At 42.4% G+C, this 27,702-nt stretch overlaps 9 non-coding genes across 9 annotated transcripts; all 9 read left to right on the plus strand.

Annotated features, from left to right (window-relative positions):
* Window positions 1–1,869: 1,869 nt before the first annotated feature.
* trnat-agu (transfer RNA threonine (anticodon AGU)) lies at window positions 1,870–1,943 on the plus strand. The gene has a single exon. It is a non-coding gene; the product is annotated as a tRNA-Thr (tRNA).
* A 635-nt stretch (window positions 1,944–2,578) lies between these two features.
* On the plus strand, window positions 2,579–2,665 carry trnar-ucu (transfer RNA arginine (anticodon UCU)). Its single transcript is given in 2 exon segments — window positions 2,579–2,615; window positions 2,630–2,665. It is a non-coding gene; the product is annotated as a tRNA-Arg (tRNA).
* A 1,717-nt stretch (window positions 2,666–4,382) lies between these two features.
* On the plus strand, window positions 4,383–4,469 carry trnar-ucu (transfer RNA arginine (anticodon UCU)). Its single transcript is given in 2 exon segments — window positions 4,383–4,419; window positions 4,434–4,469. It is a non-coding gene; the product is annotated as a tRNA-Arg (tRNA).
* Window positions 4,470–21,864: 17,395 nt separating this feature from the next.
* Window positions 21,865–21,951, plus strand: trnar-ucu (transfer RNA arginine (anticodon UCU)). Its single transcript is given in 2 exon segments — window positions 21,865–21,901; window positions 21,916–21,951. It is a non-coding gene; the product is annotated as a tRNA-Arg (tRNA).
* Window positions 21,952–22,963: 1,012 nt separating this feature from the next.
* On the plus strand, window positions 22,964–23,037 carry trnat-agu (transfer RNA threonine (anticodon AGU)). The gene has a single exon. It is a non-coding gene; the product is annotated as a tRNA-Thr (tRNA).
* A 635-nt stretch (window positions 23,038–23,672) lies between these two features.
* On the plus strand, window positions 23,673–23,759 carry trnar-ucu (transfer RNA arginine (anticodon UCU)). Its single transcript is given in 2 exon segments — window positions 23,673–23,709; window positions 23,724–23,759. It is a non-coding gene; the product is annotated as a tRNA-Arg (tRNA).
* A 996-nt stretch (window positions 23,760–24,755) lies between these two features.
* trnat-agu (transfer RNA threonine (anticodon AGU)) lies at window positions 24,756–24,829 on the plus strand. Its single transcript has one exon. It is a non-coding gene; the product is annotated as a tRNA-Thr (tRNA).
* A 635-nt stretch (window positions 24,830–25,464) lies between these two features.
* trnar-ucu (transfer RNA arginine (anticodon UCU)) lies at window positions 25,465–25,551 on the plus strand. Its single transcript is given in 2 exon segments — window positions 25,465–25,501; window positions 25,516–25,551. It is a non-coding gene; the product is annotated as a tRNA-Arg (tRNA).
* Window positions 25,552–27,255: 1,704 nt separating this feature from the next.
* trnar-ucu (transfer RNA arginine (anticodon UCU)) lies at window positions 27,256–27,342 on the plus strand. The gene is given in 2 exon segments: window positions 27,256–27,292; window positions 27,307–27,342. It is a non-coding gene; the product is annotated as a tRNA-Arg (tRNA).
* The last annotated feature ends 360 nt before the right edge of the window (window positions 27,343–27,702 follow it).

Genomic DNA, 27,702 nt, shown 5'->3' on the forward strand with positions numbered 1-27,702 from the left:
GAGAGGTCTTTATCAGGTGTCCTTACCACCACGGGTTATCCCAGCAAACAACACAAACTAAGTATATAAGCAAAAGTTGCTTACCTTTTTAGGTGGCCACCTGTTTGTGCTGCCCGCCAAGGATGCCCACGGTGATCAGCCACACCTTTGCCCCTTCACCACCCTGCTCGCAGCGCCAAGATGGTGTGGAAATTGATTGAAGACCCAGGCTTTGGTTTCAGAAGATCACGACCTTTATTTATCATGCAATAACGGCTGGGGGAGACTGCAGAATCGCAACACTGTCCCGTCGGCTCGCCACTTATATAGTCAACCAGGACAAAAGAATTCATTCTACATGCAACGATGTCATCCTAAACATCTGGGGTTCTTCAAGCTTCCCCAGTCTAGGGGCCTCAATGTATATATCAGACTGTTTATGCAAGCAGAATCTCAGGCCTATACGTGCAGCTTCGCACACACATTTCTGAGTACTTTCCTATGGGCTACCATTTATTCCTTAAAAGGAAGTAAAACCAAAGAAAATCAAATAAAATTTACTTCCATAACTTGTGGTTGTGATTATTCACGTGTTGGGGAATAATCACAACCTGTACTGATGTCTCAGATTTGTAGGACCTTACACCACAAAATGTGCAATGCACGGGGAGGAGGAGATACCTTATTTAATATGTTATCTAGAGCTTACTCTAATGTGTATATGAATAGGTCTTCATGCTCCTGTGTAATCTGAGCAGTGCCTAGTGCAACAATCACCTGGTGGTGCGAGAGCTATCCCTTTTCTGCCTTTTTTACAGCCAGAGATGAATAACCTTCCAAACCAGACAGGGCTAGACAGGGTGGCAAATTCCATGGTGAAATCAAGGCATTCTGTCCACGCTGTTGACAGCTTGTGGGTTCAGCTCCTGCCATAGTTGTTTGCATTTAGTGGAATTTGATTGTTGGCAACAGAAAAGCATCTGCCTCATGAACTTGACCATGCAAGTTCTACGCCTTCCATGAGTCTTGGGCAGCCTGAAATGAAACACCCCAGACAGCTCCCTCGGTTGGCTCTGTGGCGCAATGGATAGTGCATTGGACTTCTAGGCTCGGGTGAGCTATTCAAAGGTTGCGGGTTCGAGTCCCGCCAGAGTCGAATGCTTGTCACCTTCTTTTCATCCACACACCACATATAAGATGAAATCCGTGGTCAAGAATCACACTTTCCTTTCCGATGGAGGAAATCTTGGCTGTGTTGCTTTCAGGCAGGATTTCTGCTCAGTTGTCAAGTGGTTTCCACAGGTAGACACTTGTCCATGGAGCTCAAGCAAGATAGCTTTATCCCTGCTACGAAAGTGAATAAACCGTGACGTTTTCATTTGCAAGAATTTAAACATATTCTGAGTAGCCTTGGACCAATTGCCGTCAACAGATGTTTGCTTCCACACAAGTGTGACTTTTCTGCTTTACTGACTCACTTTTGGTCAAATGTAAATGAGGACAATGGCTGTCAATGAACAAGTACATAGATTACTTAAAAAAAGAACAACTATGTCAACAACTAAGTCAAGCATTTAATCCAATGTTTGACTCGCACGCCTCTCATATGTGTATGCATGGTTCAAGTCAAACTGGGACTAAGTGTTCCTTTTAATTTTTTAAGCAGTGTTTATATATATATATATATATATATATATATATATATGTAACACCATGACTGGCAGATATGGTGTGCTCTGTGGAGCATGGTATAGCACTGTGGGACTTCATTTAAACTCCTATTGAGCTGCACGCCAGTGGAGACAACCTTAGCCCGAGAGTCAAGTTCCTGTCCCGCAGCTTATCAGGTACGAGTTTGAGGTTTTAAGTGTGGGACCAGCAGTGTCCCGTGGCGCTGTGGCTCAGTTGGTTAAAGCGCCTGTCTAGTAAACAGGAGATCCTGGGTTCGAATCCCAGCAGTGCCTCTCGCTGTCAGTTAATGTCACACAATCTGCAAGCTTTCTGATTAACCTAGATTAGAGTCCCACCTTGTGTATCCTTAGTGCTGTCAACATTTCAATCTTGTCTTGTGCTCCATTGATTTTTAAAATACAACTTGACTTGTGGTTGTGATTATTCACGTGTTGGGGAATAATCACAACCTGTACTGATGTCTCAGATTTGTAGGACCTTACACCACAAAATGTGCAATGCACGGGGAGGAGGAGATACCTTATTTAATATGTTATCTAGAGCTTACTCTAATGTGTATATGAATAGGTCTTCATGCTCCTGTGTAATCTGAGCAGTGCCTAGTGCAACAATCACCTGGTGGTGCGAGAGCTATCCCTTTTCTGCCTTTTTTACAGCCAGAGATGAATAACCTTCCAAACCAGACAGGGCTAGACAGGGTGGCAAATTCCATGGTGAAATCAAGGCATTCTGTCCACGCTGTTGACAGCTTGTGGGTTCAGCTCCTGCCATAGTTGTTTGCATTTAGTGGAATTTGATTGTTGGCAACAGAAAAGCATCTGCCTCATGAACTTGACCATGCAAGTTCTACGCCTTCCATGAGTCTTGGGCAGCCTGAAATGAAACACCCCAGACAGCTCCCTCGGTTGGCTCTGTGGCGCAATGGATAGCGCATTGGACTTCTAGGCTCGTGTGAGCTATTCAAAGGTTGCGGGTTCGAGTCCCGCCAGAGTCGAATGCTTGTCACCTTCTTTTCATCCACACACCACATATAAGATGAAATCCGTGGTCAAGAATCACACTTTCCTTTCCGATGGAGGAAATCTTGGCCGTGCGAGCAATGTTATGTCTTGTCCAGGAGACTCTCTGTTAAAAGTGCTGGGTCTTGCCCGAGGTGCCAGCCAGGCCTTTGGCACTGTGGCTTCGCTGGTGAAAGTGCCTGCCTTGTAAACAGCAGATCCTAGGTTCAATTCCCAGCAGTGCCTGTTGTGAGTTTCTTCTCTTGGTATGCCAGATGAGGTGTGGGTCCAACTCCATAAGGAACTCAAGGCTTAAGTGCCTGTGTTAACAGCTTGTGGGCTTAGGTCATGGCAGGGTGTGTTGCTTTCAGGCAGGATTTCTGCTCAGTTGTCAAGTGGTTTCCACAGGTAGACACTTGTCCATGGAGCTCAAGCAAGATAGCTCTATCCCTGCTACGAAAGTAAATAAACCGTGACGTTTTCATTTGCAAGAATTTAAACATATTCTGAGTAGCCTTGGACCAATTGCCGTCAACAGATGTTTGCTTCCACACAAGTGTGACTTTTCTGCTTTACTGACTCACTTTTGGTCAAATGTAAATGAGGACAATGGCTGTCAATGAACAAGTACATAGATTACTTAAAAAAAGAACAACTATGTGAACAACTAAGTCAAGCACTTAATCCAATGTTTGACTCGCACGCCTCTCATATGTGTATGCATGGTTCAAGTCAAACTGGGACTAAGTGTTCCTTTTAATTTTTTAAGCAGTGTTTATATATATATATATATATATATATATATATATATATATATATAAAACACCATGACTGGCAGATATGGTGTGCTCTGTGAAGCATGGTATAGCACTGTGGGACTTCATTTAAACTCCTATTGAGCTGCACGCCAGTGGAGACAACCTTAGCCCGAGAGTCAGGTTCCTGTCCCGCAGCTTATCAGGTACGAGTTTGAGGTTTTAAGTGTGGGGCCAGCATTGTCCCGTGGCTCTGTGGCTCAGTTGGTTAAAGCGCCTGTCTAGTAAACAGGAGATCCTGGGTTCAAATCCCAGCAGTGCCTCTCGCTGTGACTTAAGGTCACACAATCTGAAAGCTTTCTGATTAACCTAGATTAGAGTCCCACCTTGTGTATCCTTAGTGCTGTCAACATTTCAATCTTGTCTTGCGCTCCATTGATTTTTGAAATACAACTTGACTTGTGGTTGTGATTATTCACGTGTTGGGGAATAATCACAACCTGTACTGATGTCTCAGATTTGTAGGACCTTACACCACAAAATGTGCAATGCACGGGGAGGAGGAGATACCTTATTTAATATGTTATCTAGAGCTTACTCTAATGTGTATATGAATAGGTCTTCATGCTCCTGTGTAATCTGAGCAGTGCCTAGTGCAACAATCACCTGGTGGTGCGAGAGCTATCCCTTTTCTGCCTTTTTTACAGCCAGAGATGAATAACCTTCCAAACCAGACAGGGCTAGACAGGGTGGCAAATTCCATGGTGAAATCAAGGCATTCTGTCCACGCTGTTGACAGCTTGTGGGTTCAGCTCCTGCCATAGTTGTTTGCATTTAGTGGAATTTGATTGTTGGCAACAGAAAAGCATCTGCCTCATGAACTTGACCATGCAAGTTCTACGCCTTCCATGAGTCTTGGGCAGCCTGAAATGAAACACCCCAGACAGCTCCCTCGGTTGGCTCTGTGGCGCAATGGATAGCGCATTGGACTTCTAGGCTCGGGTGAGCTATTCAAAGGTTGCGGGTTCGAGTCCCGCCAGAGTCGAATGCTTGTCACCTTCTTTTCATCCACACACCACATATAAGATGAAATCCGTGGTCAAGAATCACACTTTCCTTTCCGATGGAGGAAATCTTGGCTGTGTTGCTTTCAGGCAGGATTTCTGCTCAGTTGTCAAGTGGTTTCCACAGGTAGACACTTGTCCATGGAGCTCAAGCAAGATAGCTCTATCCCTGCTACGAAAGTGAATAAACCGTGACGTTTTCATTTGCAAGAATTTAAACATATTCTGAGTAGCCTTGGACCAATTGCCGTCAACAGATGTTTGCTTCCACACAAGTGTGACTTTTCTGCTTTACTGACTCACTTTTGGTCAAATGTAAATGAGGACAATGGCTGTCAATGAACAAGTACATAGATTACTTAAAAAACGAACAACTATGTCAACAACTAAGTCAAGCACTTAATCCAATGTTTGACTCGCACGCCTCTCATATGTGTATGCATGGTTCAAGTCAAACTGGGACTAAGTGTTCCTTTTAATTTTTTAAGCAGTGTTTATATATATATATATATATATATATATATATATATAACACCATGACTGGCAGATATGGTGTGCTCTGTGGAGCATGGTATAGCACTGTGGGACTTCATTTAAACTCCTATTGAGCTGCACGCCAGTGGAGACAACCTTAGCCCGAGAGTCAAGTTCCTGTCCCGCAGCTTATCAGGTACGAGTTTGAGGTTTTAAGTGTGGGGCCAGCGTTGTCCTGTGGCGCTGTGGCTCAGTTGGTTAAAGCGCCTGTCTAGTAAACAGGAGATCCTGGGGTTCGAATCCCAGCAGTGCCTCTCGCTGTGACTTAAGGTCACACAATCTGCAAGCTTTCTGATTAACCTAGATTAGAGTCCCACCTTGTGTATCCTTAGTGCTGTCAACATTTCAATCTTGTCTTGCGCTCCATTGATTTTTGAAATACAACTTGACTTGTGGTTGTGATTATTCACGTGTTGGGGAATAATCACAACCTGTACTGATGTCTCAGATTTGTAGGACCTTACACCACAAAATGTGCAATGCACGGGGAGGAGGAGATACCTTATTTAATATGTTATCTAGAGCTTACTCTAATGTGTATATGAATAGGTCTTCATGCTCCTGTGTAATCTGAGCAGTGCCTAGTGCAACAATCACCTGGTGGTGCGAGAGCTATCCCTTTTCTGCCTTTTTTACAGCCAGAGATGAATAACCTTCCAAACCAGACAGGGCTAGTGTAAGCATATTTTAATTAAAAATAATTGTACTTTGTTTAAGACTTATAGAGGTGAGATGAGGATGACAGAGTTAAGGCAAGGACAATGTGATGTCACAGTAACAAGGATCGGTATGTACCTAACAAACCTTAGACTTGCAATGAGATGCACATGATGTCATAGTAACCTAGACACCGCACAAGTTCAGCAGACCTTTCTGTGATGTAACAGACAATGGATACACGTGCAATATGTCAAATCAAAGGGACACAGACAAATAGCCAAAAAAGACACACACACACAGTTATATGAATAATAGGTTTAATAAGAGTAGACACAGAAATAAAATAATATGTGCATCTACATAGTAAAAAATATAAAGATACAAAGTTTAAGGCCCAAAATAAAAGTACAAAATATAGGGGGCCTGGGTAAGCATCAATAGCATAATAAAATGCATATAAATTCAAGTATCTGACCTCCTTTGAGGCAAGACAAAACCAATTTGAAGATCAGTGAGAGGAACAAAAACACCGCGATTTAAAATTGGCACAGGCGCGGGAGTAGAAGCTGTTTGGGTGCCAACAGACACTTTAGAATCGGTCTGGGTACCAACATTAACATGACAAACAGGTTTTAGGACCGACGGAGCCGGAGTAGTAGACTCGGGCCGTACGGGCCTAAAAGAAAATGGATAAGGGCTATCCACACGAGGTCTTTTAGAAGGACCAGGTTTGGAGTCATCCGTTTTACAAAAAGTGAGCCCTGTCTCTTCTAGAAACTGTAATAGTGCTCCAGATGGCTCGGGCTCATCCTCAGCAAAACTCACCGAGGCCCGATCCATGACAGGTTCAGTAGGAGTGTAGTCAGTAGGGCTGTGAGCCGGACTGCTCTCCATGTCCGAGTCGTTTGGAGGGACGAAATGATCATTCGTGCAAATGCGATTAGCTATAGAAAACAAAATAAAACACGTAAATACAACAAGATTGATAAAATAAGACAAATAGTTAAAAAATAATGTGAAGGAGATGCTTACCCATGGCCTGTGTCTTGAAAACTGTAGATAAACCGGAAGTACCAAGAATTTATAGTTGGCATAAGCGCCACCCCATATTTTTTAAGTTGAACAAGAAAAGTGAAAAGATAATAGAAATATATTTATATGAAAAATAAGTTATAATGGAAAATAATATCAGTAGGAGGTGGAGTCAGATGACGAGGTATATGACGTAGTATAGAAAATGTATTTTTATTGGGTAAAAAATTGTTTGATAAGAAATAAAAAAATTATACAAAGGAGGGGGCTAGGTGAGTGCTCCGCCCCTTTGAAATTGTATAAAAGAGGTACCTATGTCACAGTTAAATCAGTCTGTTTCTTGGCGATGCTTGGAGTTACATCCTAAGCATTTTCAAGGCTGGCTCACTTTGTTTTGTTGCTGCAATAAAACTTATCCTTACTTCATCTAGATCTGCACGGAGTCTGAAGTCTTTCTTTGATTTCTTTTACTACAGTTATAGTACTTGTTTAGTATTCTAATTAGGGCAACTTCGATGTGGGGAGAATAAAAAATCCACCACAGTTCTTGGTGACCCCGACGTGATTGCCTTCACGGAGGGCCCCTCCGGGGACCTGGGACCACCGCGGGCTGACAGACCATCAACTTGTGCCGGCATAAAAAAGGTAAGCAGAAAACCTGTTTGATCAAATTTCTGCATTGGAAGTTCATGGTCTGTTAGTGTGCGTGTTCCAGCCAGAGGGGGTAACTCCTAAGGTATATTGAACAAAATCATTTTAAAGTTGCCAAAATTGATAAATTGATTGATAAATAAATTGCTATGTTTATTTAACAAAAAGACTGGATGAAGTAACGAAACATTAAGGAGATCTCCATGTGTTTTATGTTTGTTGTGTGATTTTTGTTTTATGTATATTTTATAATTTTATATGTTGTGCGATAAGTGAGGTAACGCCACTGTGTTAGGTCGAGACCTGACGAGGAATCGCCAACCAGTGGGGCTGGACCCACGAAAAAAAGTCCTGCAATACACTAAGTAGGAGCTGAGGCTCCAGACGTGGCAGGTGGAAAATTCCTGAGTCCGCCGTCAGGCACAGAACATATAGGTGACTCACCGTTCTGAGACGCGAGTGCAGCCAGGTGTTACTTTTTAGGTTTTATTGTGAAAAAGTCCTGTAGGTGGTTGTGCTGTAATCTCGAGTCCTAGGGCTAGAACCCACTTGTGTGAGGTATCGCTATTGAGTTTCCTAGGGCTAGAACCCATGAATATGAGGTATCGCTAGGGAACATAAAAGCGATTGCAATTTTAAAAATTCCTACAGGTGGTATTGAAGTTTTCTGGGCCCAGGTTGTGTTGTGTAATAAATTGTTTTATTTTAGAAATTGTTTAGAGTACCTAAAACTCTGAATCGGTTTTAAAGCGCTTGCTCTGTGTGTTATATGTTTTGTATCTGTGGCTTTTAACTGTGTATGAGTGTTATATTTATGTGTGAAGCCTTTCGTTGAAGTTATGTGTATGTGTAAACTATAAGGTAATAAGAGATACGGCAGTAGAGATTTTTTGACAATAATAAAGTAATAGTACACATTGCAGACAGAGCTTACAGTGACATAGAGCTTACTGTGACACAGGTCTTGTCTGTGATGTAATCTGTGACTGTGACATAAGTCTTGTCTGTGATGTAATCTGTGATGCGCTATCATACATCACTGTAAGCTCACTGTGACATAAACTTCCTCTGTGACATAAGCTTCACTGTGACACGAAAGTGGTACAGGTGTTGAATAAGTCAGCATAGTAATATTATAATGTAATAATTTTTTGAACTAGTGTACATTTGCGTAATATATTAGTTTAGTTTCAAATAAGATATAAAAGGTACCTCTACGTGTTGTGTAGTCGACGACACAATACTAATAATAATAGATAGTGGCCAAATATATAGAGGATATCAGATGATAAGTGAAGTTAGAGAGATTAACTGGGATGAGCAGATAAGTGAAGAAGGAGTTTTAACTAAGTGCGAACGGGAGTTTAGAATTTTGGAGTCAGATCAGAGTGGAACAAATAGATGGTTGTTGAATAATCCAGGAAAGGATCTACTTTTAGTAAAAGAGTGTGATAAGGGGGAGTGGACGCTTAGGCTTTCGCTAATACCTGATGTGTTAGAGCTTAACTGTGACATGCACACCTTAATTGTTACATCATATTTTAGAATGAAGATATGAGTCATTTCCTTGGCTTAGTTCCTAAAGAGGTTCGTTTGAAAGTAATAAATACCACAACAGAATTTGGAGGAATAGGAGGACCTCCTAGCTTAACCCCGCTCATTTCGCTGCTGCAAACATACCCAGAGTTTGATATATTGTATTTAGAAGAAGGTACGGACGGACGAAAAGCAAAAAGGTATAGACTAACAGGAACACAGACAAGTCCGGCAGTGCTAAGTCGTATGTGGGTGGTTGACAACAATAGTGAATTTATGATAGTACCTTTTGGACCAGACGGGAGAATAATTTTTCAGACCCTTGACAAAATCGTTACGCCTCTGATATTGATGCCAGTGGAAAATTGATGCTTAAAAAATATATAGAGAAAAGACAGTTGTTGAAAATCGGCAGCGGTCATAAAACACATAGCAAGAGAACTATAGTAAAAAATAGAGAAAAGAGACACAAGAATCTACATTATAAATCAGGACAGAAGTGTGTGATGGGGAAGCTGTTCTGCCGCAAAGGTGCATGGCCAAAGCCAGCGACACCTGTAGACTTAATTATAGCTAAACATAAAGAAGACGAAAAATACATTAGAAAATGCATGATGAAATGGCATGACAGGACATCAGGAGAGTTGCAATGGCCTAAAGAGGGAACCTTTAATGAAGAATGTTGTAAGGAAGTAAAAGAAATGCTTAGACACACAAGTAAAGAAAAGGGCAGCAAGGAAAAAATTAAATTAAAACAAAAGTTAGAAATTGTAGAATGGTTCGAAAATGAAGGAAAGGAACAGGAGAGACAAAAACAAGCTAAAGAAGGAAAAAAGGATCAGAAGTCAGAAAGAAGTGAAGACAGGAAAGAAAAAGCCCAAAAGGGTAGAAAAGAGAAAACAAGCTTAGAACTAGAGAGACCACCACCATACACTGAGGAACACATGCAACAGATGGATAGAGGAATGTACCCACAACTAGAGTTGCAAGAACAAAATGGAGGAGCATGGGGATTTGAAGGACGTGTGACGGGACAGATAAAAGTGACGTCATGTGATTCTGAGTGGATGAACAGACAAGTTGAAGAAACAGAACAGGAATCAATGGCTCACAAACAGAGTGATGACGACGAAAGAGAATGGAGTAAAGAGGGAGAAACAGAACCATGTGAACCAAGAAAACCTAAAGAACTACAAAACAGTGGAAAAGAAATGAAAAGACTGAAAGAACGAAATGCGCAATTCCTGTCAGAAATAAAGGGACACAGGAATGAACAACAAGCTACATCTAAAAGAAGGATGATGGAACACCATAGAGAAAAGCTGTCCCTTGAGAGATGGAGAGGAGAGGATCTGGAAAGAGAGAGCTGCATAAATTCATGTTCCGAAGAATCACACGCATCATCGCATCAAGAGTCTGACAGAAATGAAACGGGAACAGAGGAAGAAGAGGTAATTGAGATAGATCAACAACAACCAGTAAAAAGAAAAGTAAAAGGGCACTTGATCATTGAATCGGAAAAAGAAGCAAGAGAAAGAACAGGAAGAAAAGAAAAGACAAGCACACCACGACGTGGTGACCAATGCAGAAGCGAATGCCAGCAGCAAGGTTCCAATGCAATGGAAGAAGATGACGACAGTGACGCCCTCGACGAAGCAATCAGTCAAATAGAAAACCGAATTGAAAAACGCATAAGGAATTCACAAAAGAAAATGAAAAAAGCCGCAACAAAACTATCTACATCAGAAAGACCATTAAGATGGGAGGTGCTCTCGACCTGGCCTGATGAAGGAGAAAATGAAAGACAAACTCGCTCTAATGGACAACACATGTCCAACTCACAGGGCTACACCTCGTTTGGACATTACCCACTCGTGGAAAAAGGAAATCAGTACAAGTATGTACCATGGTCATTCATGGACATGACAGGCCTGGCTAATCAACTACCAGATCTATGCAATGGAGCACAAAGATGGATAACACAGTTTGAAGAGAAAACCACTGGACACCTCCTAGCACTGGGAGATGTAAAAGCTATTCTAGCACAAACCATTGGGAAAGTAAAAACCACAGAAATACTGGATGAAGCTAATCTGCATACATTAACAGGACAGAACAGAGGAGATACCCTAGCATTTGGGCCTCTCAGAAACAGAATATGGGATGCCCTGAGAAAAGCTTACCCTACCAAAATGGATCCAGGAAAGCTAGAATCAGTGATACTGGGAGAAGATGAGAATGCTGTAAAGTTCATCAATAACTTCCAAGCCAAATGGAGAGAGGAAACTGGAGGTTCCTGGGATCAAACAGATACAAGTAAGAGCCTGTTCCGAATGATGCTGAAAAAGTGCATGCCTCAAGAAGTTCAAGCAGCCCTAGAAGGAGTAGTGGGGCTGAATACCCTACCATGGGAAACATTCCAAGCACACGTTGTACATTATGTAGACCAACATCGAAAGAAGAAGAGGGAGGCCAAAGAAACTGCTGAGTCAATTGCAACCCAGTTACACAAAATACAACTGGGAGAATTCGTAGCTGCAAAGAAAAAGGAAAAGGAGAAAAGTAAGGGTCAAGTCCAAGCAGCGGTAATGGTGCCTGAAAATCAGACAGCACCAGCCCCCGCTGGACCAGCGCAACAAACACAACAACCAACAGCAGCTAATGCCCCTCCAACATATGTGCATCCTGGAAACCAACAAGGACAGAATCCACCCATGAGGTGGCAAGGACAAGGTCCCAGACCTTTTGTAGGCAGGGGACAAAGGGGACCATATCAACAGCAACCAAGAAGACAACAATTCAGAATGAATGCTCCAGGACAAATGGGTCCAAATACTCAAGACATGCAGTGCTGGCAGTGTGGAGGAGCAGGCCACATTAGAAGAAACTGTCCACAGCTGGCATGGGGAATCCAAAATGGACCTCAACCTCAGGGACCCTATGGAGCAATACAAGCACCCCGAGGAAATATGGGACCTCCTGGTCCAAGACAACCCACTGGACCATGGACACAAGGACAGCCTCAGAATCAGTGGGCAGGTCCCTGGATGGGGCCACAGAACTGGAATTGACGAGGCCCAGAGGAGCCAGAGGGGGAGCAGATGCAGTATGTCTCAACACTGCATCCACAGCAGGAACCAACTGTAATGGTGTCTATAAATAATTCACGACCAATTCCATTTATGATTGACACGGGTGCCACATACTCATGTATAGGACGCGAAGGCTCACAGCTCCCCCTCTCAAGCAATACGATAAAAACCACAGGCTTCTCGGGACTATCACAAGTATTGCATTTTACAGAGCCCCAAATAATATCATTAGAAGACACCACTATAACAGCACCCTTGTTATTTTCACCTACTACTCCAGTTAATTTGCTGGGAAGAGATTTATTGTGTAAACTTAAAGCAAAAATTCAATGTAATACTAAAGGATTGTATGTAACAATGGGACAATTCTTACAGATCACGGAGAAACAAAACAACTCAGATACAGTATATTGGCTACTGTGCGAAGGCAAAGGAGCTCAACATGCACAGAATCTATGGGAAGAATGGATTATGCAACGTCGACCAGATTGCAAAAAAGTAACCTTACCACTTCACTGTACTATGTATTATGATCAAGGAAGTCAAGATGAAGAATATGCTCAATTGTGGTCAGATGTGATAGAAAACACAGTCACTGATGTGTCCCTAGGAGACATAATTGTAGGTGCTCCAGGAGCAGCCATTACTGTACACCTGACTGAACAAATGGAAAATTGGTATCAAGTACCTAATGCAGCACCTCATATTTCCCTATTAGTGGGGGAAAAGACACAATCCAAAGAATTAGGACTGATGGTAAAGCAAGCAGCTAAAGTGACTAACTGGGAACAGACCTCTAATCCTTCTGTACATATTTCACAAGATCAGAGATTTTTGAAATTAACATTTTCAGGAATAGATAGAATGAGGGCAACACACACAGAGATAGATGGGAACATGACGTTGTCAACACACCCTCAGAGGGGGAAGTGTAACATACCGTTGTCATCGCATACACAAATGCCAGTTAAGATATTAGGACAGATAGATGAAACAGAGTTAGCATTAGAAGAAGAATTATTGAAAACAATCCCAGAGAAACTATGGACAAAGCATTCTACAGATGTGGGATTAGTTAAGTCTGGAGGACAAGCCTTAATAAAAATAAGACCAAATGCAAAACTGCCTTATCAAAGACAATATCCACTGACACCTCAAGCTATAGCAGGGATTAAACCGACCATAGACGGGTTATTAAAAGCTGGAGTACTAAAACCCATGAAGAGTCCTTGTAATACTCCTATATTTCCTGTCAGAAAGCCCAATTCAGATAAATGGAGACTCGTGCATGATTTACGAGCCATAAATCAAATTGTAGAAGCAGAATTACCTGTAGTGCCTGATCCACATACACTACTGTCTAATATACCAGAAGACACTCAGTGGTACACAGTCATAGATCTATGTTCAGCATTTTTTAGTATTCCACTACATCCAGCATCACAACACTTGTTTGCTTTTACCTACGAGGGACAACAGCTGTCTTACAATCGCTTACCACAGGGATACTGCGAGAGCCCATCAATATTTAACCGAGTATTAACTCAAGACCTAGCCTCGATAAATATTAAAAGCACTTTGATTCAGTACTGTGATGATCTTTTGATTTGTAGTCCAACAAAAGAACAATGTATAGCGGATTCATTAAGAGTCCTGACAGTACTAGCTGAAAACGGACATAAAGTTAGCAGAGAAAAATTGCAATTCTGTAAGCAGGAAGTAGAGTATCTAGGCAGAGTATTGAAAGGAACATCTAAGCACATATCTCCAGAACATATGGAAGCAATATCAAAAGCACCTAAACCACGAACCGTAAAAGAGATGCTATCCTTTCTAGGTATGGTAGGATATAGCAGAGACTGGATATGTGACTTTGCATTAAAAACAGCACCCTTAAGAGCTTTAGTCAAAGCAGTAGGACAAACAAAAAATAGTGCAGTGTTAGCATGGACACCTGAAGCACTAGAAGCTTTTGAACAACTAAAAAGAGAACTCTGTACAGCACCAGCACTTGCTAGTCCAGAGTATAACAAGCCATTCCACCTATATGTCTCAGAGCGTGGCGGCTTTGCCACAGGGGTTCTGACACAACAACAAGGTCCTAGTAAACAACCAATTGCTTATTACAGTACAGCGCTCGATAATATTGAAAAAGGCATGCCTCCCTGTTACAGAGGAGTGGCAGCCGCAGCATTTGCTTATGAGAAAGCAACATCAATTACTATGGGGCATCCAGTAACGCTGTACACTACCCACGCATTACATGCACTCTTGACTAGTCCATCGTTTGTGATTACAAACGCCAGAAGAACAGGATATGATGTAATACTCTCTGCACCAGAATTGACCATACGAAGGTGTCAGACAGTAAATCCAGCGGATCGAATAATGACCCCAGCAGAGGGAGATCCCCACGATTGTCAAATAGTGTCAGCAGAATATCTAAAGACACGCCAAGATTTAGAAAACCAACCTCTGTCACATCCAGAGTGTATATATTTTGTGGATGGGTCATGTTTTAGAGATGGGGATAGCAATAAAGCAGGATATGCTATAGTAACACCAGATCTAGATGGGAAAACGTTTAGAATTGCACAAGCAGAGCATGTGCCACAACCCTGTTCTGCTCAGTTAGCTGAGTTACTCGCTTTGACAGGCGCTTGCAAGCTAGCAGAAGGCAAAGCATGTACGATATATACAGATTCAGCTTACGCATATGGAATATGCCATTTGTATGGCCCCATATGGGCACAAAGAGGTTACAAAAGAGCAGACGGAACACCAGTAGTACATGGAGAAGCAATATCAGAACTGTTAGAGGCAATCAAATTACCATCAAGATTAGCCATAGTTAAATGTGCAGCACACAAAAAAGATGGTACTTTTGTTAGTGACGGAAATGAAGCAGCAGATGAAGCAGCAAAGAAAGCAGCAGTAAACCAAATAAATATGATGCCAGAGACAGCAGCACAGCCAGAACCTAATCCGCAGGGAGATAATGAACCAAGCTCTCCAGAATCGAGCATTAGTCCTGATGAAGAACAGAGGGCAAGTCCAGAGCCAGAGGAAAGATTATTACTTATACCTGAAGACTATGCGCCCCCTACACCAGATTTAACCTCACTAGCGAACATGCAGGCAGCAGCATCAGGAGAAGAGATTCGCAAATGGCTCGCAAGAGGAGCAACAAAAAATAATGATACTAATGTTTGGCGAAGTGCAGATGGGCGTTTTGTAGCTCCACAAAATTTTCTTTTAACCCTGATAAGACAAGTTCATGGTAACGATCACGTAGCAAAAGGGGAAGTGATAAGGAGAATCCAAAAGGAATGGTGGTCGCCTTATCTAGGTCCTATGGTTCATCGAACATTATCGCAGTTTTGTGACATCTGTGCTAGATTTAACGTTAGAAAACACTTTACATCACCGATAGGACACATCCCAGAGCCAGATGGGCCATTCAGGCATATAATGTTTGATTATGTGGACATGGGGGAACCTAGGATACAAGGAAAACGATATATCTTAGTGGTAGAAGACAGATTTAGCAGATGGGTAGAAGCTGTGGCAACAGCTAAGGAAGATGCAACGGCAGTAGCAAAATTCTTATGTAGAGAGGTGATACCAAGATTTGGAATTCCAGACACAATCAGTTCAGACAATGGAAAACACTTCACAAATAAGATAGTACAGAAAATTACTCAGTGGTTAAAAATCAAGCACAGATTCGGATGTGTTTATCACCCCCAGTCTCAGGGGATGGTAGAAAGAGCAAATGGAGTTCTGAAGATGAAATTGGCTAAAATATGTGCAGAAACAGGCATGAACTGGTTTCAAGCTTTGCCATTAGCCTTAATGGGCATGAGATCGCAAACTAACCGTAACACGCATCTAACTCCGCATGAAATGCTTACTGGCAGACCTATGCTTACTTCCTTTACTCGCGGGCCCTATAAAGGCCCCACACTTGAACAACTGCAAAGTGAACTCGATCATTATGTGAAACACTTATCTGAAATACACAAAGTTATTTTCCAACAGGTTAAGGGAGCAACAATACACGATAACACCAGACAGAGAGCAGCTGATCAAGCTGAGGACGCTGAGGCAGAGGACGAGAGAACTGTACTGCCTGGTGACTGGGTATTCATCCGAGTGTTCAAAAGAAAGTGGGACCAAGCTAGAAGGGAAGGACCATACAAGGTGGTGTTGGCAACTCCAACTGCTGTGAAAGTTAAAGGTAAAGACGTATGGTACCATTTGAATCATTGCTGCAAGGCGCCAAATCCGGACCAGGCAAGAGATAGGTTTCCTCAGGAGGACACTGATTCTCCAAGAGCAGGACCTTCAGGTTTGCAATCAGATCCTCAGAGAGACGACGAAAGACCCAGACAACAAGCACCAGATCCATACGAACGCACTGAAGGGTTACCGTGGGAAGAGCAGGAAGAGGAACAGGGCTATTGGCCAGAGTGGCCTCAAGAAGATATACAAGATTGGGAAGCTGAGCTTGAAGAAGCAGAAGCAGAGGCAGAACAAGCAGGACCGTCTCACCGAACAAGAGCTCAAGTTAGACAGCGAGAAGATAAACGTACCAAAATTGAAACAGCACGGAGACAGTTGGAAGCTGATACTGGCTCAGATAGTGATTAGATTATTTAAATCAACTACCGTAGAAAGAACATACCCAACAAAAAACATCCCAAGAAATATATTGTGTAGATTATTTGGCCATAGTCCCACGTGTCACCGTTGTGATCCAGATGGAGAAACCACACTGTTACTACCCCCAAAATCATCGAAGAAGATCTATGGTTATAATAATATTTCTACTGATCACTTTGATTAGTGGAGGGACCCCCAAGAGTAAAAAACCTAAACCAGAATGGGACACTGAAGAGAAAAGGCAAATATATTGTGTACTAGCTACAATAACAAGAGCAAGAATAGTAGCTGGTTTATCAATATGGGAAAGAATAGGAAAGTGGGAAGGAACCTTTCAGATAGAGGTAGACAAGTCACGACCCCAAGGAGATCAAATTCGCATTTATGTAGACTTAGAGAAAATTCCTGCATCTAACGAGATGATTTCGCTAGATGGATTGATTGAGGCAATACCAAGTTCCAATGAATGGTGCGCTTTCAATAAGTCAACAAACGGCAAAATACGAGGAGTATGCTTAGGATTACCGTATTGGCATGGATGTACAGCAAAAATATCCGACCAACCTAGAGTATCAGATATCGAGTCAGCATCCTATGTAACCATAATTCCACAAATAATAAAACAGATACCCGGAAACAGAAAAGAGACTGATCAGACATGGAAAAATGACATGTTCTACCAATGGTTGAAGTTCACAGCTGTCTCCTTAACAAAAAGGGACTGCATTGTGTGCCATGATAGAAGTAACAAACCACCAAAAGTAGTAATAACACAGGGAACAAGTGAATGTAAAGACGATCCAGAATATAGTGAATTACGACTATGTCCTATCAGCTGCCTTTTACATTCAGTTGCAATAGATTATGGTCCAGAATGGATGCAAAATATAAGCAAATGCACATATCAACCCGTAGAAACAATAGACGCTGTTCAACGTGAAATAACACCTGTTCAACAGAACTATCCTCTGTGTATCTGCTCAGAGGGAAGTGTAGAGATAGGAAATCTTTCATCAAGCTGCAATGAAACCCAACCAGCAGCAGGATTTTCTATAGAAATGCGTCGGATATGTGACAAAGAAGCTAACGATACGTTATGTAGCGAGAGAGTAAAAGTAAGACAACCAGATCTAAGGCATGGTACAACGCCTTTAGCTGACATATTTTGGTACTGTGAGGGAACCACGGTTAGACAGACTCTACCAAAAGACTGGAGTGGATGCTGTGCTCCAGTGCTACTAGAAGGAGAATTAATAGTGATAGGATTACAAAACAAGCAAGGCAAAAGGAACAAACGAGAGGTAAAATTTACAGATACAATTGGTCAGGATGGATTGAAAAAATGGGAAGAGTTTGATAAGGAAGGAGGTATAACAGTGACTTGGGATGGCATTCCCATAGGCGTACCAACTGAACATGAAGTTATAAACAGGGTAGGAGGAGCGTTTACGACAATTTTCCTTCCATGGGTTCAAATTGCGAAAAACGCAAGATGGATAAACCTACTATGGTATAATCAACAGAGATTTTGGAATCACACATTAAGTGTTTTAGGACTCGTACAAGAACAATTAGACAGAACAACAGTAATGACCATGCAGAATAGATTTGCACTGGACACTTTGTTAGCACCGCAACGAGGAGTATGTGCCTTAATCGGAGAAGACTGCTGTACATATATTCCAAGACACACAGGCCCAGAGGGTAATATAACCAAAATACTAAGAGCCATGCGGAAACTGAGAGATGAACATGTTAGAGTCACCCAAGACGTACAGAAAACTACCGCGTGGACCTCTTGGTTTGACTGGCTCAATCCTTCTAATTGGTATGGACTACTTGTGAAATTAGGAACGATAGTTTTGATAGTGCTAGGCACCCTACTCACTTTGTCATGCTGCATTATTCCCCTGGCCAGAGCAAGCATTCAGAGAATGGTAGGACAATATACTGTTGTTGTGGAATACCATGACCAGATTACACCGGATGAAGATGAGGAGGAGGAGTCCACTTATATGGAAATGAAGTACAACACTGGATAAATAACCATTGACTACTAACTGAATCACATGTACATTGAAAAACTTGTTTAGCGTAGCAGCACATTTTAATCTAACATATTTAATCCATGTTTAAGTAACTATATCAGAGAAAAAGTAGTATAGAAGAAGTATGTTTTATGTTTGGTGTTTTGTTTTGTTTTTGTGTTTTGTTTCTGCTGTACACGTATGTATTGCAGAATGGAACCGGTACCTGACCCAAGGTGGATAGTTTCCTGTTCAGTCTGCTGTGGTGCATGGAAAGAGGTTATGGAAAAGACTCCAACGAAAAGATGGGCGGAATTGAGACATGACCTGGTTGACTGGCATCCGCAGCACCCAATAGGGACCAAGGAGTTCATCACCATGGCTAACGTCTTGACAAAGGACTTCAAATGGATTAAGGCAAAGACACAGGAAGCCTTCGACCTGGACGTAAGCAGAGGACTTCGTCTGGAAACAACTACATATCAGCTTGGGAGACATCTGAAGCTAGGCGTTTATAGAGGTATTGGGATTGAAGAAGAGTGGGCTGGATATGATATCTGTGGAGTAGTTGAATTTGACGATGTTTACATGGCAGCAACTAAGACCATAGCTAAAGTGATGTTGGGGGATGACATTTTATGGACGAATACGCCGATACCCCTGCAACGAGCACTGGATACTCTTCCGGAAGCTGATGAAATGTGGCTAGACTTCTTGCGTCTGGAGACGGGCAGGATGAACCGAATTCCACTATCACAGCTGGGGAACTGTGAGGACCTGTATGTGATTGAATTCACTGAGGAGGACCGAAAGACATTGATTGAAGAAGGGACTGAAGCTCTTGATACACTATCTTTAATTTACAGAGATGCTAACGGACTCCTTAAGTGGCTTTGACGGTTTAAAATGTTTCTGTCATATTTTAATATAAGGATTGAAGTCCTGGTGATGAATACACTGTTGAGCATGAAAAGCTGGCAAGGTGTGGAATTTTTCCTTCTAAATTGGCTATACTGAAGGTTTTTTCGCCCACCTCTGGACTCATCCTATCATAACCATTGCATGTTTATTATACTCATATATACGTATTCCTACTTATATTTACTCATTTTGCTTATCTTTCCTTAACTGCTCGTTTGGTGAGGGGGTAATATGTAAGGGATATATGATGAGTATATGATGATGAGGTTAAGTTTTTCTTCATGATATATGAGGTTAAAAGTTGTTACTAGTTTAATAGTTAAGTTTTTCGTTTAGTTAAGTTTTTCGTGTTATTAGTTTAATTGCTAGGTTACCTACGTTCTAACTACTAGTGTTTAAATTTTTTCTTTCTAATATTTCACATATTATTTGATGCATTACTTTCTTTGTGTGACTTAAAAGTCACAGAGGGGGAAATATGTAAGCATATTTTAATTAAAAATAATTGTACTTTGTTTAAGACTTATAGAGGTGAGATGAGGATGACAGAGTTAAGGCAAGGACAATGTGATGTCACAGTAACAAGGATCGGTATGTACCTAACAAACCTTAGACTTGCAATGAGATGCACATGATGTCATAGTAACCTAGACACCGCACAAGTTCAGCAGACCTTTCTGTGATGTAACAGACAATGGATACACGTGCAATATGTCAAATCAAAGGGACACAGACAAATAGCCAAAAAAGACACACACACACAGTTATATGAATAATAGGTTTAATAAGAGTAGACACAGAAATAAAATAATATGTGCATCTACATAGTAAAAAATATAAAGATACAAAGTTTAAGGCCCAAAATAAAAGTACAAAATATAGGGGGCCTGGGTAAGCATCAATAGCATAATAAAATGCATATAAATTCAAGTATCTGACCTCCTTTGAGGCAAGACAAAACCAATTTGAAGATCAGTGAGAGGAACAAAAACACCGCGATTTAAAATTGGCACAGGCGCGGGAGTAGAAGCTGTTTGGGTGCCAACAGACACTTTAGAATCGGTCTGGGTACCAACATTAACATGACAAACAGGTTTTAGGACCGACGGAGCCGGAGTAGTAGACTCGGGCCGTACGGGCCTAAAAGAAAATGGATAAGGGCTATCCACACGAGGTCTTTTAGAAGGACCAGGTTTGGAGTCATCCGTTTTACAAAAAGTGAGCCCTGTCTCTTCTAGAAACTGTAATAGTGCTCCAGATGGCTCGGGCTCATCCTCAGCAAAACTCACCGAGGCCCGATCCATGACAGGTTCAGTAGGAGTGTAGTCAGTAGGGCTGTGAGCCGGACTGCTCTCCATGTCCGAGTCGTTTGGAGGGACGAAATGATCATTCGTGCAAATGCGATTAGCTATAGAAAACAAAATAAAACACGTAAATACAACAAGATTGATAAAATAAGACAAATAGTTAAAAAATAATGTGAAGGAGATGCTTACCCATGGCCTGTGTCTTGAAAACTGTAGATAAACCGGAAGTACCAAGAATTTATAGTTGGCATAAGCGCCACCCCATATTTTTTAAGTTGAACAAGAAAAGTGAAAAGATAATAGAAATATATTTATATGAAAAATAAGTTATAATGGAAAATAATATCAGTAGGAGGTGGAGTCAGATGACGAGGTATATGACGTAGTATAGAAAATGTATTTTTATTGGGTAAAAAAATTGTTTGATAAGAAATAAAAAAATTATACAAAGGAGGGGGCTAGGTGAGTGCTCCGCCCCTTTGAAATTGTATAAAAGAGGTACCTATGTCACAGTTAAATCAGTCTGTTTCTTGGCGATGCTTGGAGTTACATCCTAAGCATTTTCAAGGCTGGCTCACTTTGTTTTGTTGCTGCAATAAAACTTATCCTTACTTCATCTAGATCTGCACGGAGTCTGAAGTCTTTCTTTGATTTCTTTTACTACAGTTATAGTACTTGTTTAGTATTCTAATTAGGGCAACTTCGATGTGGGGAGAATAAAAAATCCACCACACTAGACAGGGTGGCAAATTCCATGGTGAAATCAAGGCATTCTGTCCACGCTGTTGACAGCTTGTGGGTTCAGCTCCTGCCATAGTTGTTTGCATTTAGTGGAATTTGATTGTTGGCAACAGAAAAGCATCTGCCTCATGAACTTGACCATGCAAGTTCTACGCCTTCCATGAGTCTTGGGCAGCCTGAAATGAAACACCCCAGACAGCTCCCTCGGTTGGCTCTGTGGCGCAATGGATAGCGCATTGGACTTCTAGGCTCGGGTGAGCTATTCAAAGGTTGCGGGTTCGAGTCCCGCCAGAGTCGAATGCTTGTCACCTTCTTTTCATCCACACACCACATATAAGATGAAATCCGTGGTCAAGAATCACACTTTCCTTTCCGATGGAGGAAATCTTGGCCTTGCGAGCAATGTTATGTCTTGTCCAGGAGACTCTCTGTTAAAAGTGCTGGGTCTTGCCCGAGGTGCCAGCCAGGCCTTTGGCACTGTGGCTTTGCTGGTGAAAGTGCCTGCCTTGTAAACAGCAGATCCTAGGTTCAATTCCCAGCAGTGCCTGTTGTGAGTTTCTTCTCTTGGTATGCCAGATGAGGTGTGGGTCCAACTCCATAAGGAACTCAAGGCTTAAGTGCCTGTGTTAACAGCTTGTGGGCTTAGGTCATGGCAGGGTGTGTTGCTTTCAGGCAGGATTTCTGCTCAGTTGTCAAGTGGTTTCCACAGGTAGACACTTGTCCATGGAGCTCAAGCAAGATAGCTCTATCCCTGCTACGAAAGTGAATAAACCGTGACGTTTTCATTTGCAAGAATTTAAACATATTCTGAGTAGCCTTGGACCAATTGCCGTCAACAGATGTTTGCTTCCACACAAGTGTGACTTTTCTGCTTTACTGACTCACTTTTGGTCAAATGTAAATGAGGACAATGGCTGTCAATGAACAAGTACATAGATTACTTAAAAAACGAACAACTATGTCAACAACTAAGTCAAGCACTTAATCCAATGTTTGACTCGCACGCCTCTCATATGTGTATGCATGGTTCAAGTCAAACTGGGACTAAGTGTTCCTTTTAATTTTTTAAGCAGTGTTTATATATATATATATATATATATATATATATATATATATATATATATAAAACACCATGACTGGCAGATATGGTGTGCTCTGTGAAGCATGGTATAGCACTGTGGGACTTCATTTAAACTCCTATTGAGCTGCACGCCAGTGGAGACAACCTTAGCCCGAGAGTCAAGTTCCTGTCCCGCAGCTTATCAGGTACGAGTTTGAGGTTTTAAGTGTGGGGCCAGCGTTGTCCCGTGGCGCTGTGGCTCAGTTGGTTAAAGCGCCTGTCTAGTAAACAGGAGATCCTGGGTTCAAATCCCAGCAGTGCCTCTCGCTGTGACTTAAGGTCACACAATCTGAAAGCTTTCTGATTAACCTAGATTAGAGTCCCACCTTGTGTATCCTTAGTGCTGTCAACATTTCAATCTTGTCTTGCGCTCCATTGATTTTTGAAATACAACTTGACTTGTGGTTGTGATTATTCACGTGTTGGGGAATAATCACAACCTGTACTGATGTCTCAGATTTGTAGGACCTTACACCACAAAATGTGCAATGCACGGGGAGGAGGAGATACCTTATTTAATATGTTATCTAGAGCTTACTCTAATGTGTATATGAATAGGTCTTCATGCTCCTGTGTAATCTGAGCAGTGCCTAGTGCAACAATCACCTGGTGGTGCGAGAGCTATCCCTTTTCTGCCTTTTTTACAGCCAGAGATGAATAACCTTCCAAACCAGACAGGGCTAGACAGGGTGGCAAATTCCATGGTGAAATCAAGGCATTCTGTCCACGCTGTTGACAGCTTGTGGGTTCAGCTCCTGCCATAGTTGTTTGCATTTAGTGGAATTTGATTGTTGGCAACAGAAAAGCATCTGCCTCATAAACTTGACCATGCAAGTTCTACGCCTTCCATGAGTCTTGGGCAGCCTGAAATGAAACACCCCAGACAGCTCCCTCGGTTGGCTCTGTGGCGCAATGGATAGCGCATTGGACTTCTAGGCTCAGGTGAGCTATTCAAAGGTTGCGGGTTCGAGTCCCGCCAGAGTCGAATGCTTGTCACCTTCTTTTCATCCACACACCACATATAAGATGAAATCCGTGGTCAAGAATCACACTTTCCTTTCCGATGGAGGAAATCTTGGCCTTGCGAGCAGTGTTATGTCTTGTCCAGGAGACTCTCTGTTAAAAGTGCTGGGTCTTGCCCGAGGTGCCAGCCAGGCCTTTGGCACTGTGGCTTCGCTGGTGAAAGTGCCTGCCTTGTAAACAGCAGATCCTAGGTTCAATTCCCAGCAGTGCCTGTTGTGAGTTTCTTCTCTTGGTATGCCAGATGAGGTGTGGGTCCAACTCCATAAGGAACTCAAGGCTTAAGTGCCTGTGTTAACAGCTTGTGGGCTTAGGTCATGGCAGGGTGTGTTGCTTTCAGGCAGGATTTCTGCTCAGTTGTCAAGTGGTTTCCACAGGTAGACACTTGTCCATGGAGCTCAAGCAAGATAGCTCTATCCCTGCTACGAAAGTGAATAAACCGTGACGTTTTCATTTGCAAGAATTTAAACATATTCTGAGTAGCCTTGGACCAATTGCCGTCAACAGATGTTTGCTTCCACACAAGTGTGACTTTTCTGCTTTACTGACTCACTTTTGGTCAAATGTAAATGAGGACAATGGCTGTCAATGAACAAGTACATAGATTACTTAAAAAACGAACAACTAAGTCAAGCACTTAATCCAATGTTTGACTCGCACGCCTCTCATATGTGTATGCATGGTTCAAGTCAAACTGGGACTAAGTGTTCCTTTTAATTTTTTAAGCAGTGTTTATATATATATATATATATATATATATATATATATATATATATAAAACACCATGACTGGCAGATATGGTGTGCTCTGTGAAGCATGGTATAGCACTGTGGGACTTCATTTAAACTCCTATTGAGCTGCACGCCAGTGGAGACAACCTTAGCCCGAGAGTCAAGTTCCTGTCCCGCAGCTTATCAGGTACGAGTTTGAGGTTTTAAGTGTGGGGCCAGCGTTGTCCCGTGGCGCTGTGGCTCAGTTGGTTAAAGCGCCTGTCTAGTAAACAGGAGATCCTGGGTTCAAATCCCAGCAGTGCCTCTCGCTGTGACTTAAGGTCACACAATCTGAAAGCTTTCTGATTAACCTAGATTAGAGTCCCACCTTGTGTATCCTTAGTGCTGTCAACATTTCAATCTTGTCTTGCGCTCCATTGATTTTTGAAATACAACTTGACTTGTGGTTGTGATTATTCACGTGTTGGGGAATAATCACAACCTGTACTGATGTCTCAGATTTGTAGGACCTTACACCACAAAATGTGCAATGCACGGGGAGGAGGAGATACCTTATTTAATATGTTATCTAGAGCTTACTCTAATGTGTATATGAATAGGTCTTCATGCTCCTGTGTAATCTGAGCAGTGCCTAGTGCAACAATCACCTGGTGGTGCGAGAGCTATCCCTTTTCTGCCTTTTTTACAGCCAGAGATGAATAACCTTCCAAACCAGACAGGGCTAGACAGGGTGGCAAATTCCATGGTGAAATCAAGGCATTCTGTCCACGCTGTTGACAGCTTGTGGGTTCAGCTCCTGCCATAGTTGTTTGCATTTAGTGGAATTTGATTGTTGGCAACAGAAAAGCATCTGCCTCATGAACTTGACCATGCAAGTTCTACGCCTTCCATGAGTCTTGGGCAGCCTGAAATGAAACACCCCAGACAGCTCCCTCGGTTGGCTCTGTGGCGCAATGGATAGCGCATTGGACTTCTAGGCTCGGGTGAGCTATTCAAAGGTTGCGGGTTCGAGTCCCGCCAGAGTCGAATGCTTGTCACCTTCTTTTCATCCACACACCACATATAAGATGAAATCCGTGGTCAAGAATCACACTTTCCTTTCCGATGGAGGAAATCTTGGCCTTGCGAGCAGTGTTATGTCTTGTCCAGGAGACTCTCTGTTAAAAGTGCTGGGTCTTGCCCGAGGTGCCAGCCAGGCCTTTGGCACTGTGGCTTCGCTGGTGAAAGTGCCTGCCTTGTAAACAGCAGATCCTAGGTTCAATTCCCAGCAGTGCCTGTTGTGAGTTTCTTCTCTTGGTATGCCAGATGAGGTGTGGGTCCAACTCCATAAGGAACTCAAGGCTTAAGTGCCTGTGTTAACAGCTTGTGGGCTTAGGTCATGGCAGGGTGTGTTGCTTTCAGGCAGGATTTCTGCTCAGTTGTCAAGTGGTTTCCACAGGTAGACACTTGTCCATGGAGCTCAAGCAAGATAGCTCTATCCCTGCTACGAAAGTGAATAAACCGTGACGTTTTCATTTGCAAGAATTTAAACATATTCTGAGTAGCCTTGGACCAATTGCCGTCAACAGATGTTTGCTTCCACACAAGTGTGACTTTTCTGCTTTACTGACTCACTTTTGGTCAAATGTAAATGAGGACAATGGCTGTCAATGAACAAGTACATAGATTACTTAAAAAACGAACAACTATGTCAACAACTAAGTCAAGCACTTAATCCAATGTTTGACTCGCACGCCTCTCATATGTGTATGCATGGTTCAAGTCAAACTGGGACTAAGTGTTCCTTTTAATTTTTTAAGCAGTGTTTATATATATATATATATATATATATATATATAACACCATGACTGGCAGATATGGTGTGCTCTGTGGAGCATGGTATAGCACTGTGGGACTTCATTTAAACTCCTATTGAGCTGCACGCCAGTGGAGACAACCTTAGCCCGAGAGTCAAGTTCCTGTCCCGCAGCTTATCAGGTACGAGTTTGAGGTTTTAAGTGTGGGGCCAGCGTTGTCCTGTGGCGCTGTGGCTCAGTTGGTTAAAGCGCCTGTCTAGTAAACAGGAGATCCTGGGGTTCAAATCCCAGCAGTGCCTCTCGCTGTGACTTAAGGTCACACAATCTGCAAGCTTTCTGATTAACCTAGATTAGAGTCCCACCTTGTGTATCCTTAGTGCTGTCAACATTTCAATCTTGTCTTGCGCTCCATTGATTTTTGAAATACAACTTGACTTGTGGTTGTGATTATTCACGTGTTGGGGAATAATCACAACCTGTACTGATGTCTCAGATTTGTAGGACCTTACACCACAAAATGTGCAATGCACGGGGAGGAGGAGATACCTTATTTAATATGTTATCTAGAGCTTACTCTAATGTGTATATGAATAGGTCTTCATGCTCCTGTGTAATCTGAGCAGTGCCTAGTGCAACAATCACCTGGTGGTGCGAGAGCTATCCCTTTTCTGCCTTTTTTACAGCCAGAGATGAATAACCTTCCAAACCAGACAGGGCTAGACAGGGTGGCAAATTCCATGGTGAAATCAAGGCATTCTGTCCACGCTGTTGACAGCTTGTGGGTTCAGCTCCTGCCATAGTTGTTTGCATTTAGTGGAATTTGATTGTTGGCAACAGAAAAGCATCTGCCTCATGAACTTGACCATGCAAGTTCTACGCCTTCCATGAGTCTTGGGCAGCCTGAAATGAAACACCCCAGACAGCTCCCTCGGTTGGCTCTGTGGCGCAATGGATAGCGCATTGGACTTCTAGGCTCGGGTGAGCTATTCAAAGGTTGCGGGTTCGAGTCCCGCCAGAGTCGAATGCTTGTCACCTTCTTTTCATCCACACACCACATATAAGATGAAATCCGTGGTCAAGAATCACACTTTCCTTTCCGATGGAGGAAATCTTGGCCGTGCGAGCAATGTTATGTCTTGTCCAGGAGACTCTCTGTTAAAAGTGCTGGGTCTTGCCCGAGGTGCCAGCCAGGCCTTTGGCACTGTGGCTTCGCTGGTGAAAGTGCCTGCCTTGTAAACAGCAGATCCTAGGTTCAATTCCCAGCAGTGCCTGTTGTGAGTTTCTTCTCTTGGTATGCCAGATGAGGTGTGGGTCCAACTCCATAAGGAACTCAAGGCTTAAGTGCCTGTGTTAACAGCTTGTGGGCTTAGGTCATGGCAGG

Source organism: Clarias gariepinus, chromosome 14 (genome assembly GCF_024256425.1).
Source record: "Clarias gariepinus isolate MV-2021 ecotype Netherlands chromosome 14, CGAR_prim_01v2, whole genome shotgun sequence".
Classification (NCBI taxonomy): domain Eukaryota; kingdom Metazoa; phylum Chordata; class Actinopteri; order Siluriformes; family Clariidae; genus Clarias; species Clarias gariepinus.